This window comes from Musca autumnalis, unplaced genomic scaffold (genome assembly GCF_047663935.1).
Source record: "Musca autumnalis isolate F117 unplaced genomic scaffold, ASM4766393v1 scaffold_2, whole genome shotgun sequence".
NCBI classification, from domain to species: domain Eukaryota; kingdom Metazoa; phylum Arthropoda; class Insecta; order Diptera; family Muscidae; genus Musca; species Musca autumnalis.
Genome location: NW_027411755.1, coordinates 11221627 through 11242506, shown reverse-complemented (window position 1 = coordinate 11242506; position 20880 = coordinate 11221627). Strand labels below are relative to the sequence as shown.

At 36.0% G+C, this 20880-nt stretch overlaps 1 protein-coding gene and 1 long non-coding RNA gene across 20 annotated transcripts in view; one reads left to right on the top strand and one right to left on the bottom strand.

The window, feature by feature from the left end:
• LOC141393634 (uncharacterized) overlaps positions 1-20880 on the top strand; it is a 127407-nt gene that overhangs the window by 59709 nt on the left and 46818 nt on the right. The gene's annotated exons all lie outside the window — the stretch shown is intronic.
• Positions 3114-7775, bottom strand: LOC141393635 (uncharacterized). Its single transcript, XR_012410149.1, has 2 exons — positions 7674-7775; positions 3114-6906 (listed from the first exon to the last, which is right to left on the bottom strand). It is a non-coding gene; the product is annotated as an uncharacterized lncRNA (long non-coding RNA).

The window sequence follows — 20880 nt, the reverse complement described above, 5'->3', positions numbered from 1 at the left end:
ATCACGACAGGTGAACTGCATTCTTTAAATTTTCAACAAAAATAAAACAAAATAAACAACAGCTGTTTGACGAAATAGATAAAATTCTTTTGGAATGTGACTTAATAACGCAATAGTAGTTGGGTTTGGAATGCTTTTGTCTGGCTTTTTGATAAAAAAAACGACATGAAAACAAGCAACAAACAAGAAGTTGGGAGATAAGCTGTTTATTTTGCTAATATTGTGGTGTTTTATAGACTTGACAATGAAATGGAAAGATATTTGCAATACCATTATGAGATCAGCTAGATGTGTTGTGAAAGCGTTCTAGAGTTCCTGAAAATTGTGTTTAAATAATTGTTTAAACATTTATGAATTATTTTTCTTCCTCTTTGGAGGTCTTCAAACATAGATTCAGCAGACAATTTTTTTACAGCTATTTTGAGACCTGTCAAATGGGATTTTTTTATTTTGCTGTTTCTGGGTTGATTTTGTTTTAATGAAAATGAACATACTTACTTAGCTGGCCCATTACAGAACATTTGTTCCATAGACCGAACTAAGAAAAGATCTCTAATTCCCTCTGTTTTTCGCTTCGCTTTCTGGAATACCGCACCTTTTCATTTCTTCATCCACTTGTATGCTCCATCGAAGCTTAGGCCTGCCGATTCTGCGTGCACCGCCATGTGGCATGTATTCATACGCCTTTTAGCGGGTTCATCATCGCTCATTCTTATGATATGGCCTAGCCAACGCAATCATTGCATCTTGATACGTTTAACTATAGCTTTGTTCCAGAACAAAAAAGTTTTCCCGTACACAAAAAAGTTGTAAAATGTGCACTTCTCTTTAAATAAAAATGGCGCTGAATTACGCCCTCTTTAAAAACTTTTTACTCGACAAATTTGAGCGTGTAAAAAAATAATAACATGGACATTTGTTACAGTTTTTTTGACGTTTTTTTCCTTTTTCAGTTCCCGAAGTCTTTCACTACCTCAAAATTATAGGAACCAACTTCCATAGTTGGTTCGAGCTCAATGGACGCATTGCGCGTCGACACCATCAACTTAGTCTTCTCACCGTTTACCGCCAGACCCACTTTAGCAGATTCTCCTTCGACCTTCATAAAGGTATCAGTTACTTCTGTTACTGATCGTCCCATGATGTCTATATCATCAGCATAAGCAAGTAACATGTGACTATTGGTTTAGATTGTGCCACTTCTTTTGACGTTTGATTGTTGAAGAGATCACACGACAGGCTGTCTCCTTGTCTGAAACCTCTTTTTTGGTACAAAACTCTTCGGTGAGGTTCTTTCCTATTTTCACTGAGGATCGAGTATCAGTTAATGTCATTCTACAAAGCCGAATGAGCTTTGCAGGGATACCAAATTCAGACATGGCTTGAAATACCTTTGAACGCAGCGGGCTGTCAAAGGCTGCTTTATAATCGACAAAAAGGTGGTAGGTATCGGTCTGCCTCTCTTGTGTCTTCTCCAGGATTTGCCGCAGGGTAAATAGCTGGTCAATGGTGGACTGGCCAGGTCTAAAGCCGCATTGGTATGGTCCAATTATCTCGTTGACCATAGGCTTTAGTCGTTCGCATAATATCCCTGACACGATCATGTAGGCAATAGGGAGTAGACTTATGCCCCTATAGTTAGAGCATACATTCTTATCTCCTTTCTTGTGGACGGGACACAGGATACTCAGGTTCCAATCGTCGGGTAATCGTTCTTCCTGCCATATAGTGCTAACTAGCTCATGAATACACCTTATCAGTGTGTCGCCTACGGTTTTGAACAGCTCGGCTAGTAAGGCATCGGCTCCTGCTGCCTTATTATTCTTCAGCCGATTTATTGCTGTCTTTACCTCATCTTGGCTGGGCGGTATACATTCTATACCATCTTCTGGGATTGGATCAGTGGTATCATCGTCGTCTTCGCTGCTATTGGGTACCAACAGTTTTGAAAAGTGTTCTTTTCATATCCTGAGCACACTATCTGTATCAGTTACCAAATTACCTTGCTGGTCTCTACAGGATAATGTGCCTGTACCAAAGCCATCAGTTTGCACACTCCCGCTTTTCCATCGCCCTCTTTTTCCTGCGGACGTTTTTCCTCTCTCCTTTTCTCCCGATATCTCTCTCGTGCTCTACGCGTTGCTACTGATTGCAAAGCAGCCCTATATGCAGCATTTTTCTCTTCGGTAGCAGCACGACACTCCTGATCATACCATGGATTCCTTGGTGGAGGTCTCTGGTATCCAAGTATGGATTTTGCGGCTGTTTGCATGGAGTGGGCAATACATTGCCATTGCGCTGATATGTTATCGGGATGAGGAGTGCTTTGATTAAGCAATTGGGCTAGTTGTGTGGAATATGCTGTGGCTATCTGTTGTGATTGCAGCTTACCGATGTCGAACTTTCGTGTTGTGTCTGTTCGTACTTTTTTTGCTAACCGTTTAACCGGGTGCGTACCTTTGCTGCAACAAGATAGTGGTCCGAATCAATGTTTGCGCCTCGGAACGATCGTACATCCAACACGCTGGATGAATGTCTTCCATCTATCACAACATGATCAATTTGATTACTTGTTCTTTGATCTGGAGACAACCAGGTGCTCTTATGAATATCGAGATGATTAAATCTGGTACTGCTAACTACCATGTTTTTTGCAGCTGCAAAGTCTATCAGCGTCATACTATTGTCAGATGTTTCACTGTGGAGACTGAATTTTCCGACTGTTGGGCCAAAGATATTTTCCTTTCGAATGTTGGCATTAAAATCGCCTAGAATAATTTGAATGTCATGGGCAGGACAACAGTCATATGTTTCTTCTAAGCGCTCATAAAATGTGTCATGTGTGTTCATGTGTTCATTGTCTTATGTATTATGTTCATTGTCTTTAATTTTCATCGATTTAGCTGTCCTCTGTTGTATTCGCAGGCCTTCGTTTGTTTTCCTTTTTCTCTCTATCTAATATTTCTTTCCATAATTTTTCCGGATTCCTTGAGATTTCCTTCGACTTCATTTTAACTTAAATGCCCTTTTAAATCCCCCGACATCATGTTAACTGTCGTATAAATGCATATTTCAACAATTACGCCCTCTTAACAAAATAACATGCGAATTAATTACCGAACAACATTAGCAGCAAGTCGCTACCTTTTTAAGTATTTTTATTCCGCATTATAAACACACACAATAACTTAGTGGCAAGAAATTAGAATCTTAGTGGTCTAATAATGCCATTATATATGACGAATTATTCAAATTCATAATTCATTTGCTGTCAAGTTTTCTTCTTTGACTTTATTCCATATTCTATTCTATTTAGTAATGGAACATTTGTAACAGTCAATCACTCACTCACGTATTCAGACATGGTTTTTATTCATTCATTTTTATTCCCAAGCTTGTGGTTCCCCCCATATGCTCATTGCATTCTCATGGTTCCTTATACCACTTTTTTTTTGTTCGAGTTCGCCACCAGACGACAATGTCCACAACACCTCCATATGTTGGTGGATTTTTTTTAGTTCATTTTTTATTTTAATTTCTTGTTCTGTCCCGCCGCCATCTCATTGTATTTAATCTGGTGCAGACACATTACATTTCGTGCAGAATTTAGCCCACATCAGAGTTTTAACGTTCCTAAACCACCATACCATGGAATACTGCTGCAGAATTACATGACTGCTGGCCAAGTAAGCGTCTGTAGGTGTAGAAATAATGTCTGAATTTCATTGTCTTTAGTTTAGTTTTTTTCAAGTTCAAGGGCATCCATTTGAGCGAGTTTTAGATGAAAAGAAATAAATCAAATGAAAGGGAAAAGTTGCAACGAATTGCCATAATTGGTTGTCTGGTGGTTTTGTCAAGCTCTTTGAGCATTGAGTTGACAATTTGAGGGGTACCAGAAGTTCTAGCAGGCATGGAAGTTGTTAAATCTTCGGCTTGCTCTGTTCGCTATAAAGTAAATGTGTGGTGCATACTTTTAGGCCACCTAATGAATAATCAAAGTGTACATTCAATAGTGCACTTTAAATTCTAGGCCAAAATTGTTTACTGTATGTTAGCAAGTAAGTTGTAAATATCTTGAATAAAATCAGTGTCTTACAACCACTCAAACTAAGCAGACCGTCTGTTTAATTTTATTTATCTATCTACAGACTAGCTAAGGCAGTCTGTTGGATGCACCGAGCATCCCATACGACTCTAATATTTACAGCTGTAAAGAGCGCGTTTCTCTCTGAGGTAGCCAAATCTTTATTTATGTAATTCCATTATTTTTGTCTTCATAGCCTTGACCACGTGTTCTACTTTTGGTTCTTCTTATTTTCCGTTTAACTCCTTGAGGAGCATAGGGCCTCTACAAAAACAACCTCCAGGATGTTCTGTCATTTGCTAATGCTTTTGTTTCGCTCCATGCTTTTCCGGTGCTTTCTAACTCCTCCATAACACTTCTTTTCCAGGAGTTTTTAGGTCTTCCTTGCTTGCCGGCATAGTTCTTCGTTATTTTTCCTCAACGTGTGCCCTATCCACTTCCAATTTCTGACGGTTGTTAATGGATCGATACTGCACCTTTGGTAGAGACCGGAATTAGTTATGACATTTGGCCACCAAAATTTTAATATGTATCGAAGACATCGATTTGTAAATGACTGTAGCTTCGAACTTAATGCTATTGTTGTCAACCAGGTTTCACATCCGTAAATCAATACTATAGAACGTTCGACTTGAACATAGTTATTTTGGTATTCGTGCATATAACTGAGGAGTTCCAGATACATCGTAATTGATTGAAAGCTCCGTTAGCTTTGCCAATTCTACTTGCGATGTCGGCTTCCGCTCCGCCTTCGATTGCAATTATACTTCCGACATAACAGAATTTCTCCACGAATTCAATCGGTTCGTCTCCAATAAAAAATGGGTTTGGGTTTATGGATTTCGTGTTTATTACTTTTGTTTTACTTGTATTGATCTTAAGTCCTGCTTTAGCTGACTCTGTTACTAAGTCATTAATTTTTGATTGCATATCGCTGTGTTTTGTGGACAAAAGACATATGTCATCTGCATAGTCCAGGTCCTCTAGGTTCTCCGCTCAAGTCCACTGAATTCTTCGATTTTTATGATTAATTGTGTCAGTAAGGACTTTGTCGATGACCAGCAGGAATAAAATGGGTGAAAGTAAGCAGCCTTGTCTTACACCCGACATAGGAGTGAACGGTTCAGAGAGGCGACCATTGTGTAGAACTCTGCATTTAAAGTCTTCGTACTGCGCTTTTATGAGATTGGTCAATTTCTTTAGGATGGCAAGCGAGCTAAGAATACTCCAAATTTTTTGACGGTAAACACTGTCGAAAGCAGTAGTATAATCAATGAAGGCTAGATATATGTGGGATTGCCATTCTTTTGCCTGCTCCATTATGATTCGGAGTGTATTTATGTGATCAACGCATGATTTATTTGCTCGAAAACCTGTCTGCTGCTTACGAAGTTAAGATTCAGTTGTTGAGCTTATCCTGTTTAAAAGGATTTGTGTCAAAATTTTTGATTGTATTGATAGCAGTAATATTCCCCAGTAGTTCTTACACTGAGAAAGAGCTCCTTTTTTGGGATTTTAATTATTTTTCCTTCTAGCCAGTCTTCTGGTAGTTTTTCTTCTTCCCAGATTTTTTTTATGAGTGGGTGGAATATTTTTGCCATTTTGTCGGGGCAACATTTTAATTTTTCTGGATTTATTATTTTTTAGTTTCCTAATAGCATTTTCAATGTCAAGGACATCGGGACAACTGGTGTTTATATCGAGGGGTGGTGGCGCTATAATTTCTGTTGAGTCGAGAATAGAAGAGGTATTGGGATAGTTGTTCAGAGTTTCCATGAAGTGGTCTCGCCATCTTATTAGTTGATCGTCGGTATTCGACATGAGAGTTCCATCTTTAGACTTAATTTGCCGATGATGAAATATCCTTTCCAATAAGCTTCTTAGTAAGTTTATAAACGGTTTAAGTGCCATTTTTACTAGCGGCGGCAAGTTCGTCTAGCTAAGTGGCAAGTTCGTCTATGAATAACCTATTGTCCTTTGTACAAGCTTTACGCACTTCTTTGTTCTTTAGTTGGTATTCTTTTTCCAGTTTTACACGCCGAGCAGGGCATGGCTCATAATTTTTTAATTTCTTTAGATTTCTCCTTTTTTCAATTAGGGTCCACGTAGTAATAGATATCCATTCTCGTTTTTCTTTTGGATATTGTCCTATTTTTTCTTCGCATAAGCACAGAATTTTCTCTTTTATATGTTTCCACTTATCTTCGATTCCGTCGGTTTCCGGATATTGATCCTCCGAAAATTTACTTATTTCATTTGTTACAGTTTGTTTATGATGAGGCTCAGAGAGTTTAGCCACATCGAATTTTTTAGATGGACATGTTTGGTGGATTTTCTTGCAGGCATTCACTTTCATTTGTAGTACGGCTAGTACGAGGTGATGATCGGATCCAATATCTACACTTCGTTTGACTCGAACATCGCATAGATTGGTTAGCAGCTAGTAATTCTTCCTTGACTACCTTGAGCGTTCTCGACTTGCTCGTTTAGATTCATGGTTAGTTTGAAGTCATATTCTTATCCACTTCTAGAAAGGCGATCTCTACTACCATCCATTTTTAAACTTCTAAGCTGTTGTGCAAAGAAATGCGCATTTCATAACGTTCAGTTTCAACCAAAAGACGCGAACTCTCTGAGATAGCCAAATCTTTATTTAATTCCATTATTTCTGTCTCATGGCCTTGACCTTGCGTTCACCCTTTTGATTTGCCGCTAATAATTCTCCTTTGGTTAGCTTGGTTTCCTCAGTCAAACGCTTAAAATTCTTGACTTACTCGTTTATATTCGTGGCAAGCTTCAAGTCATCTTATTTCCGATATTTCCTGTAAAATTAGTAAAAAAAACTAGTTATATTTTAAACAAATAATAGGTACAAATTGTGATAATCATATTACAAAATTTGTTCAAATTTGTTAGTGTTTGCTTTTCGGAGTCTCCGCAAAATCTATTTTGACATATTTAGCTTTATTCAGATCAATTAGGAGTTTCATATTCATTGCTCTCTATTGCGCCGATTTGTCCAAATCTCTTTTATTTTTGCGTTCCTGACATGAAGTGGCTATATCGGAAATAAATAAATAAATAAATCTTCTTAGTAAACAATTTGAGCACTCTCTTGTTTGCATTTTTATTTTCTGTTGACTGCTTCGATGCTACAACTCGCTGACTTTCAACGAACTCATAAGCTTTTTCGGGGTGCTCTGGGTCTCATTAATCTCTACAATAGCCCAATCTCATTCTGACGTATCATGATTGACTATTCTTTACCTTAAATGCAATCTCCAGACTCGGGTAACAGTTTGTAGGACTCCACCATTTCTTCTCCATCATGCTGACCGAATATCCTCCCTATTATATTAGTATATTAGCACTACTGGTTCCCGTAAATAAATCTTCTTAGTAAACAATTTGAGCACTTTCTTGTTTGCAATTTAATTTTCTGTTGACTGCTTCGATACTTCAACTCGCTGACTTTCAACGAACTCAAAAGCTTTTTGTACTCTGGGTCTCATTAATCTTTACAATAGCCCAATTAATCTCTACAATAGCCCAATCTCATTCTGACCTATCATGATTGACTATTCTTTACCTTAAGAGCAATCTCCAGACTCGGGTGACAGTTTGTTGGACTCCACCACTTCTTCTCCTTCATGCTGACCGAATATCCTCCCTATTGAGAAAAGTTCTTCAGCTTTCCAGCCCAATAAAGTTAAATAACTTATTTTGATTCATTTTAAACGAAAAACAAAACACAAAAGATTCCGAACAATAATAATAGAGTAGCCTAATACCCCTAAACCGTTTGTTTATTAACAGCTATGCATATTGATTTATGCAAAATAGATTAGTTTTAATTCATTGAACGTTTCAAAATAGAAAAACAGTGTTTTAAATCACACTTGTGTCAACCGCCGTATGAATAAGGTATACAAAGCGATCAATACTACAAAGCTAAATAATTTATTATATTGCGAATTCAATACAATTAATAGGTGATAAATTGGGTGTTAACTATTGAAGCAAATAATAATAAAATGCATTTGAAAACAATTTACAAAATAAAACAATGCAAAGCCACAGAGAAAGTGTTTGAAAGAGTGATTATATAAGTTAACAAATGCTAAGCTTTTAACTTTTAGAGCTCAAGAGATGAAGTTGCAGATTTGTGTTGCGCCATTGACGTCAAGAAAGTAATGATTATATCAATGATTAAATTCATAAGAAGAAAGATAGTTTTTAATTTTGAGTGAGAATTGTAACTTCTAAGCTGAGGTGCAAATAAATTTGTACAGACAGATGGCCAATTCCTCACGTTCCGTTTCAGCTGTTGTTTAATTCTTAAACATACATTTTGTAACTTTTTTCACGAACTTATAATTAGGTTAGGATACAGTCCACTGAGAAGATAAAGATTTTTTTATTCCTTGTGTTCAAAATACTTTGAACAGATTATCACATTTACCATTAATTTGATAATGGAAGTGTTTTAAGATAAGTGTTGAAGATCCCACATGCAGTGGTAGCTGGGATCGCTAGTTGTTTGTGTGTGCGCTATGCACTTAAGATTTTATGCCACATGCATTGTGGGAAAATTCTTCAATTATAAAATGTTTGTATTTTTAGAACATAGAGTTTAGTGATAAGAATTGTAATGAAAGGGTAGCCTAAGAAATATTTTGTATTGATACAGTTAAGCGAAATATTATTGAAATAAATCAGTGACTTACAACCACTCCTGGTGTTAAGACTCGCGGGTCTATCCTTATTTTTTTACAGACGAGTTGCGGCTGTCTGTTGGATGCTGCGGCATCAAATTTATATTTATTCACCTTGTAATTATGCCGGCCGGGAGAATGTACAAAAACCCTTTGTACATACTTTTTGCTTGTGTCGAGGCGCTGAATATTCTGATAATCAAGAATAAATCTTCCATTCGAATTAACAGCAGTCTAAGACAATAAGTATTTTATTACCATTATGAGAACACATCATAAGTGGTAAATTATGTTATGATAAGCGGTAAATATCCCACAGGAAGCGGTAGCTGTTATTGCTAGTGATTGTGCATGTATTTCTTGTTGCACTTATTAACTTTTTTGATGGCACACGCATGGGTGGGAAATTCTTCAATGATCAATGAATTGTGTTTGGGTTGGCCAGTGAAAAATTTAGAGATAAGGACTATAGATTGTCTAGGTTAAGAAATAATTTGTATGTTAGCAAGTAAGTTGTAAATATCTTGAATAAAAACTGTGTCTTACAACCACTCAAACTAAGGAGATCGTCTGCCTAATTTTATTAATCTATCTACAGACTAGCTGCGACAGTCTTTGGGATGCACCGAGCATCCCATACGACTTTAATATTTAGAGTAAAGAGCGCGTTTCTCTCTGAGGTAGCCAAATCTTTATTTAATTCCATTATTTCTGCCTCATGGCCCTGACCTTGCCTTCAGCCTTTTGATTAGCCACTAATAATTCTTCTTTTGTTATTTTGGTTTCCTCAGTCAAACGCTTAAAATTCTTGACTTACTGGTTTAGATTCGTGGCAAGCTTGAAATTATCTTCTTTTCCAAATCTGTATGCAAGCAAGGAGACTTCCATTGCCTTGATCTCACCTTAAATTGTTAAGCTTCTAAGCTGGTGTACAAAGCAATTTGTACAGACAGATGCGTTGGTAGCCATTTCATCAAGTTTCGTTTCAGCTGAAAGACGCTCTCTCTCTCTCTCTCTCTCTGAGGTAGCCAAATCTTAATTTCATGTTCCGTATTCATAGCCTTGACCTTGCGTTGTGCATTTTTTGTTAGACACTAATAATCCTTCCGTAGCCACATTAATTTTTTCAACCACACGCTCAACATTCTGGACTTGCTCGTTCAGATTTGTGGCAATCTTGAAGTCATCTTCTTTTCAATTTTTGTATGCAATCATGACAACTTCCGTGCCTTGATCTTCCCTTTCATTTTCTTTCATGATGTTCCATTTTGAACCTTACATCCTTAACCTGGATGTCTCGAATCATTTCAAAGTGAGCCCTCATTTTACACACTTAGAGATTTCATGATTTGCTCGCTTAGATTCTTGGAAGAAGACTTCAAACTTCTTCTTTTTTATTTCTGTATGCTGTCTTGACGCGTTCTGCATTTTTGGTTTAACGCTAGTAATTCTTCCTTGGTTTACACAGCCCCATGCTGAACATTCTTAACTTCCTCGTTTAGAATCGTGGCAAGCTTGAAGTCATCTTCTTTTCAATGTTTTATTGCCTTGATTTCACCTTTCATTTTCTCCATAACTGATAGCGCGGCTTTCTTTGGTGTCCAATTGACGTTCACGTTCCGCTTCAGCTGAAAGAAGCGCGCCTCGCGTTCTGCATTTTTGGTTAGACGCTAGTATTTCTTCCTTGACTACCTTGGTTTTCTAAACCACATCTATATTTAATTCCATTATTCTATCTTCAAACCTTTGACCTTGAGTTCTGCCATTTGGTTAGTCGCTAGTAATTCTTATTTATTTATTTATTTATTTATTTATTTATTTCATCTACCGAGCTATGCTCTCACAGATTACATTGGAATGACTTAAAAACTAGAATTTTAATAAATTGGCAAACATTAGATGTATAGTTAAGGTTCATTTTCAAGCAAAGATCTAACTAATCTCTTGAAAACATGACGTTCTATGTGGTAATCTATATGGTTTGCAATGGAGTTAAATAAACAAAGACATCGTGTTAACGGCTCATTCTTCCCATAATTAGTTCTATGAAAAGATATATTAAATAATTTATGTTCTCTTAAAAATCGATTTGGAACGTGCAAGGGTAACAAAGACAAAAGCTCAGAGCAATCAATATTTGAATCAAAGAGATCTTTTATAAAAACAATACCTTGCAGCTTCCTCCTTTGATATAGTTGCTGAATACCAAGGATTCGGCATCGTTCAATATAGTGAGGCATATTATCAATGTTATAAGTAGTTCTTAAAGCAAATCTTGTGAAACGTTTCTGAATTCTTTCAATTCTGTTTATTCCTTCATTGTAATAAGGATCCCAAATTATGGATAAATATTCAATATGAGGTCTAACCAGACTCTCAAAAAGTATCTTTAGTGTATTTGTTGAGAACTCCTTAGAGTTCCGTTTAAGGAAACCAAATTGGGAATTAGATTTCGAAACAATATACTCCATATGATGCTTAAAGGAGAGAATTGGATCGAAAAATACACCCAAGTCTTGAATTAAATTTACTCGAGTAAAATCGGTACCAGAGTTGTAGGAATAGTTAAATACAATTGGAAAGTTTTTACGAGTGTAAGTCATTACTTTACACTTGGAAAAATTTAACATAAGTTGATTAACATGGCACCAACTTAACATGCTGTTGATATCATGCTGAAAATTTAAACAATCTGTATAAGAACAGACTTCGTAGAAAAGTTTTAAATCATCTGCGTAAAGCAAACATTTAGCGTACGAAACACTCCTAGGTATATCATTTATAAAGAGTAAAAATAACAATGGTCCAAGGTGACTGCCTTGGGGAACACCAGATATCACTTCTTCCTTGGCTATCTTGGTTTCATCAGCAACACGCTGAGCATTCTTGAATTACTCGTTTAGATTTAGATCTGAGGTCATCTTCTTTTAAATTTTTGTATGCAAACATGGCGCCTTTAATAGACGCCGCTTCGCTTTCCATTGTCTTACTATCAAATTCTCATTGAAGTTTCTCCACTCCACAGCTCCACGCTGAACATTCTTAACTTCCTCGTTTAGAATCGTGGCAAGCTTGAAGTCATCTTCTTTTCAACGTTCCATTGCCTTGATTTCACCTTTCATTTTCTGCATAACTGATAGCGCGGCTTTGCTTGGTGGCCAATTCACGTTCCGTTTCAGCTGAAAGGTTAGACGCTAGTAATTCTTCCTTAGCTACCTCGGTTTCCTAAAGCACATCTATATTTAATTCCATTATTCTATTTACATAGTCTTGATCTCGGGTTCTGCCTTTTGGTTCGCCGCTAGTAATTCTTCCTTGACTCTCTTGGTTTCATCAGCAACACGCTGAGCATTCTTGACTTACTCGTTTAGATTTAGATCTGAGGTCATCTTCTTTTCAATTTTTGTATGCAAACATGGCGCCTTTAATAGACGACGCTTCGCTTTCCATTGTCTTACTATCCAATTCGCATTGAAGTTCCTCCACTCCACAGCCCCACACTGAACATTCTTAACTTCCTCGTTTGGAATCGTGTCAAGCTTGAAGTCATCTTCTTTTCAATCTTCCATTGCCTTGATTTCACCTTTCATTTTCTTCATAACTGATAGCGCGGCTTTGCTTGGAGTCCAATTCACCTTCCATTTCAGTTGGAAGAAGCGAGCCTCGCGTTCTGCGTTTTTGGTTAGACGCTAGTATTTCTTCCTTGGCTACCTTAGTTTTCTAAAGCACATCTATATTTAATTCCATTTTTCTATTTACATAGCCTTGATCTCAGTTCTGCCTTTTGGTTCGCCGCTAGTAATTCTTCCTTGGCTATCTTGGTTTCATGAGCATTCTTGACTTGTTTAGATTTAGATCTGAAGTCATCTCCTTTTCAATTTTTGTATGCAAACATGGCGCCTTTCTTTGCCGTGGCTTCGCTTTCCATGTCTTACTATCCAAATCGCATTGAAGTTCCTCCTCACAACGCACAGAAGTTTCATTTTGGATTCGACGTCGTTAAAGTGGAGGTCTTGAATCACTTCAAAGTGAGCGTTCACTTTAGCTTCAAGGCTAATGTTGACATCTTTAGCTATGTTCCAGTCAGTTAGGAGTTTAAAATTCATTGTCCTCAATTTCGTCAATGCCAGTTTAGATTTTGTTCCTATCTAAGTGCCGGATTTACAAAGTAATTTGTACAGACTGATGAATTAGCTGGTTGTTTCTTCTTGATTTAATTTAAGAGAGTAATGACATTTTATAGAATAGAATATATAACTTATTTTCAGATAAAAATGTATTTTGTTCGTTCAACAATAAAATTTTCCTTGGATTTTTCTGTCAAAACCACACACCAAAAAAAAAAAAATAATTTATTTTGGGACATTGGCTGGAAAAGTTTGCCAAAATTTCTAAAAATAAACAACATAGAAAAATATAATTAATAATAATACTATAACTAATTAGATGTTTTATGTTATCTATGAAGACATTCCACAAAATAAATTCTAATTTTATAGATTATTTTACCACATGATGACTCGCTCCATTAGTTAGACCACACACAAAAACATGGTTGGCTGTTCTATTGGTTTTGTATATAATATTTCTCAATTATGCTGATATTAATCTTAATTTTACACACTTTACTCATGAACAGAAACAACACTCACCGAAAATTGAGTGACTAATTTGGCAATTGTCATTTCATGACTTTATAATGTCGCCATGATGCTGGTGACACTGGTCATTTTTCGTAATGATGTTAATGACGCTGAGGATGACGATCATGATGTTGATGCATTTTCCTTTAATTTTAGATTTCTTGCTGGTTTTGTTCTTTTGCCAAATGTGCAAAAATATTCGAAATGTGTGTAAAAATAATAATCATGAGTAAACAAATTTCTGTGTATAAGACATTTTTTAATAGAATAGAAAGTGTAAACCCCGCAATAAATAGAGAAGGAAATTAAATAGAAAACAAAATAAAGGGGAATTAAAAGAATTTATTTACACTCCTCTGATTCACCTCTCTGCAGTCACCCCTTACAAATCGTAGAAGATCCAACCAAAATGCATTTTGTTTTATTATTTTTATTGGAGGTGGCAAATTCTTTACCCCTTGTGGTGTTGTTTTTCTCATCTGTTGGTCTTTCATTCAGACGGTCGCGGTCTTTTTATTCCAAAATTAGCTTATTGCGCATTGTGCCTTGCCATTTCCATTATCCCCCACAAAAGGCCGCCAATTTATAAGAATGAATATCAATATTTTTTTTTTGGCAAAATCGAAAAATATCACAATCATAATTAAAATTTATTTCATACATTTTATTATAGAATGTTGGCTCATACAACAGATATGGTACTAATAAATTGCATTTTGGGCGGAATGTTCATGTTTATTTTTTGTCTCTTATCAAATGAAGCACATTTCTTTCTTTGATTTTGTTTAAATTTATTTTGAGTACATGAATTTTCATACAATGTAAGATTATAAATACAAATTGTATACAAATATACATTAGAATTCTTTATAAATAGGCACAAAATCGGATTAATTGAAACCAACAGCTGTTTGTAGTAAATTACTAAATATTTGTAACGCAACCCCTAATAGTATGCATCACACATGTGCGCTAAAATCACAATGGGCTATTTCCTTCATTTTTGGTTCTTCGTTTTCTTTTAGAACTATCCTAGACTAGCCTCCAATATCTTAACCTTAAATGCTGCATCCTCATCGGCCACTAGCTTTACAGTCAATATATTACGTTCCGCTTCAGCTGAAAGACGCTCTCTGTATCTCTCTGAGGTAGCCAAATTTTTATTTAATTCCATTATTTCTGCCTTCACAGCCTTGACCTCGCGTTCTGTCTTTTGGTTGGCCACTAGTGGTTCTTCAACGTGTCATGTTTGAAGTCATGATCTTTTTAATTTTTGTATGCAATCATAGCGACTTTCATTGCCTTGATCTCAACTTTAATTTTTTTGTAAACGCTAACGCGGTTTTGCGTTCAATACTCTCACTGTGTTCAAACTCCTAATTGACCTGAACAAAGCTAAAGATGTCAACATTAGAATAGAAACTAAAGCGACCGCTCAGTTTGATTTGATTTGAGAACTCCAGCTTAAGGATGTGGAATCCAAAACGAAACATCATGGCGTTGACTCCTGCACTTGACTGCCAATGCCACTCTATATCCTTAATCTGGAGGTCTCGAATAATTTCAAACTGAGCCCTTATTTGCATTTCAAGGTTATCGTCTTTTAGTTAGTAATTCTTCCTTGGTTACCTCAGCCTTACGCAGAGTATTCTTGACGTGCTCCTTTAGATTCGTGACAAGCTTGCAGTCATCTTCTTTTTCATCATGGCCTTGACTCCTGCACTTGATTGCCAATGGCCATTCTAAATCCTTAACCTGGAGGTCTGGAATAATTTAAAACTGAGCGCTTATTTTAATTTCGAAGTTATCGTCTCTTAGTAATTCTTCCTTGGTTACCTCAGCCTTACGCGGAGTATTCTTGACTTGCTCGTTTAGATTCGTGACAAGCTTGCAGTCATCTTCTTTTTAATTTTTGTATGAAGTCCTATTGCTCCGATCTCACCTTTCATTTTCTACCTTAGCACTACAACGGCTTTGCGTGAATGTTGTGGATAACACGAAGTTTAATTTTGGATTCTACAATCTAAAATTTGAGGTCTCGAATTTCATTTCAAACTGAACGCTCAACTATCGCTTCAAGGCTTTCATTTCCTTCATAAGCAGCATGGAGTTTCATTTTGGATTCTACATCCTCAACATGGATGGCTTCTTAAAGGGCATTTGGGTTGCTATAAAAATTCAGTGAACAATTCTTGCCTCGGTAGATGAAAACGATACCATTTATGCGAGACAAAAACCTTATATCTACTGAACAGCCATATCGACAGACGATAAAAAAGAACTCTAATGAGATAAGGCTGTTACTGCTATCTGATAGAAGGTTTGTGTCTACAATAAACATGAACATCTTTAGCAACACAAAACACCATAGGAGGCTTATAGCGGAAATTTTCGATCAAATGTAAATGTCCATATCAAAACGAAATTGTGTATTTCTGTAACTGAGAATGAAGATCTATTGGTCTTAAACAGGATGAAAAAGGAAACATAAATTAATAAGGCCTAAAGAAAATCAAATTCATTATTTTGTGATCGATTCTAGTTTGGATCATTACCTATTATCGCAATGGCAATATAGTTTCACTCCCAAGAAAAGGTGATTGGCTACCTAAAGTCCTCGCTAAGCAAGCTAACATATAATATGAAAGTAAGTAGCGGCAAACTCCACTGAATAATTATTTCGTTTGAAGGTAAAGGTTTTAGCATACAGCCACGACACCGACCTTATCGTACGAAAGAACTTCTCGACAGATGATAAGAACGAACTTCAACCAAACGTCAAAATGACACATTACTGTGAATTGCTTGTTTACCTTTTGTATGTAATTTTATTCATTATAATGCACTATTGACAACTAATGTGATAATCAGCTGTTTTTGCCGTTGTTCCTGTATTATTGTGCCATGCGATAAATATTAGGTTGTATTAAGAATGAATGGGAACATATTTACCGAGAGCAGAGAGAAGCTCCATCTAACGGAATTTTTCGAAATAAGTTAATGAGGTTTCGTGTTATCCTGGTTCACTACCTACTTCGAAAAATGTTCCCCAAGAGGAGAAAAAACAAATGCCTGTGTCAGAGGGAGATGCGGGGTGAAGATAGTAATTATCGGTGGTTAAGAATAAAATAAACATTGTGCTGATTTAATTGTCTATTTGATTCGTATTTTTATTTAAAAAAAAAAACATCCTTGAGAACTACTTAATTTAATCTAAATTAGATTATTTGACAGGGTGACTACAGGTAAAGATGTTCGCATAGACACAAACCTTATCGAATGAACAACCGTATCGACAGACAATGCAAGCGAATTTTAGTGGGATAGGTTGTTTATATTAGAAGGTTTGTATCGACAAGAAATGCGAACATCTTTACCAACACAAAGGAATATAGGGGGCTTATAGAGAAAATTTTATAAAGTATTGATTGAAGTTTCGCGTCGCTACCTACTTTGAAAAAAGAATTGCCCAAATGGAAATAAATAAATGCACACATCAGAGCGAAAGCCGGCATGAAAGTAGGTATTATCTGTGATGGATAATAAAGTAAATATGCTGCTCTTCTGAGTGTATATTCCATTTATATTTTAATTTAGAAATATTTTCCTCAATCTCCAGAATTGAGAGATAGTTTGTAATAGTAATTGTTCCACAAACATCCCTGAAGGGACAAGGGAGACTTCTCTCATATCATTAAGTGCACCCCGATTCATATTAGCTCAATGGTATGGGACCTACTGTTCATCACCGAGTCCGACAGTCGTATCTTAAGACACCACATGTAGAAGAGTTTTACATGGCATAAACACTCAGGAAATGTCACCAACATTACTGAGAGGAATTTTGCCATCGTTGAAAATTTGATATTGCTTGGCCTGGAAATCGAACCACTGACCTTCTGAGTGCAAGACGGGTGTACATACCATTGTACCACGGTGGTTTGTAGGACTCCAATACCGCATCTTCTTACAGATCGAATAATCTCCCTATTCAGATTTTGAGCTTTTTCTTCAGTCGCCCAGTTGATGAGGAGTATTTTGCCACCTTTGGAAATTTGATGTTGCTTGGCCTGGATATGGAACCACAGACCTTCTGAGTCCAAGGCGGGTGTACATACCATTGCACCACGGTGGTTTGTAGGACTCCAATATAGCTTCTTCTTACAGATCCAATAATCTCCTTATTCAGTTAAATTTTGAGCTTTTTCTTCAGTCGTCCTGTTGATTAGATCAAGAAGAATCTCCGTTTAATCCTCGTATCTTTCCTACGTAGCATGATTGACTATTCTTTTGCCTTAAGGCAATCTCCAGACTTGGGTTATCGTTTGAAGAATTACACCACTGTTCCTTTTTGGGTGATCTTTCCAGAGTTCTTGGTTTCGGCTGCTGATTCGACTCGAAGGAACAATGTAAACGGTCATCTATATATTTGAAATACAAAACGCTTCTACTTAGTGAATGCTTGTAGTGCAGATCGAATAATCTCTATTGATTCAAGTTTTGAGCTTTTTCTTCAATCGCCCAGTTGATGAGACCAAGAAGTATCTCTGTTTAATCCTCGTCTCATTCATACGTAGCATGATTGACTATTCTTTTCCTTTAAGACAATCTCCAGACTGTATTGTATTGCACTTTTGAGTGTGAAGTACCCTGCCAAAACCCTTTTAGAAAGGTCGCACTAATTCATAGCTATGTCACATTTCATCTAACACACTACACATGCTTATCAGTACGCAACCTAAACTACATGCCGTAATCAACCTCAGGCAAACCACATGTGCCAATTGAAAATATCGTCTGACATTTTAGAAGCATGTTTCTCTTTAAGTGGACTGTGTAATATATAATAGATCCCAGTTTAACTGCATATATCTCACCATAAACCCTCGCCAAGACATTCCCTGTCTTTATAACAATAAAACACTGTTTGCTATGAAGCAGTTATAGTCATAGTATACATATATAAATTGGAAATGGATATCAACCAGCGTGCCACCTAAAGTCACTTAGAAGATTTACTTACTTAACGTGGTGAGTGTCCTTGCTAAGTACATTCTCCACTAGGTGGCGTTTGATGATAATCCGATTTATTTTTGTTTTCGGCTTTAGATATTAAACTCGATATTTATTATTTATTGCTTTTACGCCAAATCGTGAGCGCATAGTGCCAAAACTCGATATTTGTTTACAAAAATTCGTAAGAATGGTGAGGGTCTTTGCTAAGTGTCTTCTCCGTCAGATGGCGTCTGTTGATATTCTAATTTATGTTGTTCTTTGGTGTTAGTGGAACTTTTCAGAAAATAAATTTATACAATTTTTCAAACCTTCGTAAAAGGACTTTAAGCCAATATTCTTTATATACCAGCAAATTCTTTAAAATGCAGTTGACAAAGCTCAGATAGTCTTAAACGACCTTTCATCCATCTCTGCAATGGTCTTAAACGATATTGAAAACGATTTTCTTAGGAGGTGCTGAGCCAGTAAAACATTTTCCTTGCAAATTAGCGTCTGACCTCATATATTTTATTTCATGACTAATAATTAATATGAAATGACCTCCATTAACTAGTCAATATCATTAAAATCTGAAATTTTAATTTATTTAACATAATATATTTATCAAAAGAAGACATTAAGAACCCAGCACGATATATAAATATAATTAACCGAAGCATTAAAATAAAGGCAAAAATTATTCAGGATTTTAACAACCAATATTTTGGCAATTTTTTGTCTTCGCAATATTGCTTTCAATTTCTTTTCCTACCACAAAATAATTTCACTTTTATTATCGTTATTGCAAAAAAAAAATCAGCAGGTGTTCGATTACTTTTCCTGGTTAAATGCTAACAATTGTGGTATGTTTTTTCTGTTGCGGATCGTCCATCTTGCTTTCCATCACCTCTCATTGCGCACAGTGACCCAATTAAAATTAAAAAATAACAATGCGTTTTTTTCCACTAAAAATGCCGGTTGGTCAGACGTCAATAATTTTCCCTATTTTACTTTTTTTCGTTGCCTTCAAGAGGAGCCAACCAACCAGCCAACAGGTTCCAAGTTTCAAGTGTTTTGCAAAATATTGCAACATGACAAGAACCTGTCACACCATAAAAGACCAACGACGAAGAGAAGATGACTTTGGTTTTTATTAATGCCACACACATGTGTTACCAGCAACAAACACCTCCAGTTACCAGTCGTTGCTTCAGTGGCCCCTTATGGCCCCAAACTGTTAACATTGTAAAAAGTCTAACAACTGAGATTGACCATAAATCAAGTGTTTATGCTGCTTTTTACAAACTCCACTTTACAACTGGGACTTTGGAGAGTAACAGGTTTCATGTGTAATTTGTGAGTGGCATTAACACATCCGTAAAATCCGGCAACCTATTTAAAATTCTAGCTAAAAGATAGAAAATATTTTCACACGCACTAAAAAAATTCTAACTTTTTAAATAAAGAAAATTTTTGAAATGGATTATTAACTAATTTCCGTAGCCTGTGAGAATTTGCTTGGGAAACTTCTGTTTATTTTTGTCACTACTATTTCCTGTGAGAATCTTCATGGGAAACTTTTATATATTGATGTCATCATTTTTTGTGATTCTTCCATATTCGTATAATCAAAACAAAATGTTCCCCACCATATAAGGATAGTGTGAATTAATTTAACCAAATCGTTTAAAAAATTTTCGTTTTTTTAAGGAAATCTCTAATATGTTGACTTTAATAATACAGTTGTCGTATTTTTGTTTTCAATTTCGTGTTGGGTGCTGCTTTTATTCAAACAACACTTCCTATAGCAAAACATTTGTTGTTCATTGTGTGTAAATTTATGAAAAAATAAATAAAAAAACAATAGTAGTTCAAATCACCATTAGGTGGTCTTACCTTTTGTGTCATTGTTGCTCAACATTGAGATCTGCAGTTTAATTTGTTTGTTATACGCGTCCAATAGACGCCACATGAAACGCTGAAGCAATAAATGAAAAAAGAATAATATGTAATTAAAATTACGAAATTATAAATAACGTAACTCAATTTAAATGGAATGAACAGATAGGAAAGATAGCTTGGAGGCCGAGGAATTATTGACCTTAAAATATCGAGATATTCTACTGCATATATTTTGGTCTTTTCGTCCTTTACATACGGAAAAAGTGGTTTTCTATACATTTTGCGGATACGATACAATGATACTTTTAACATTACTGCCACTCCTTTTAGGAAATTTCTTTTTAAATTTAGGGTTTTACGCTCCTAAATTTTGACAGTAGGTAGTTTGTGAATGACCATACAAAATCTCTTTAAATAATTCCTAGAATTTTCCACTGTCGTATGTCGATGAAAAATTCACATTTATCCTAGACACCTACGGATATATACTATGTCCCGGTCCACACTAGCGTGAATTTCATTAAAAAATTTCATGAAATTA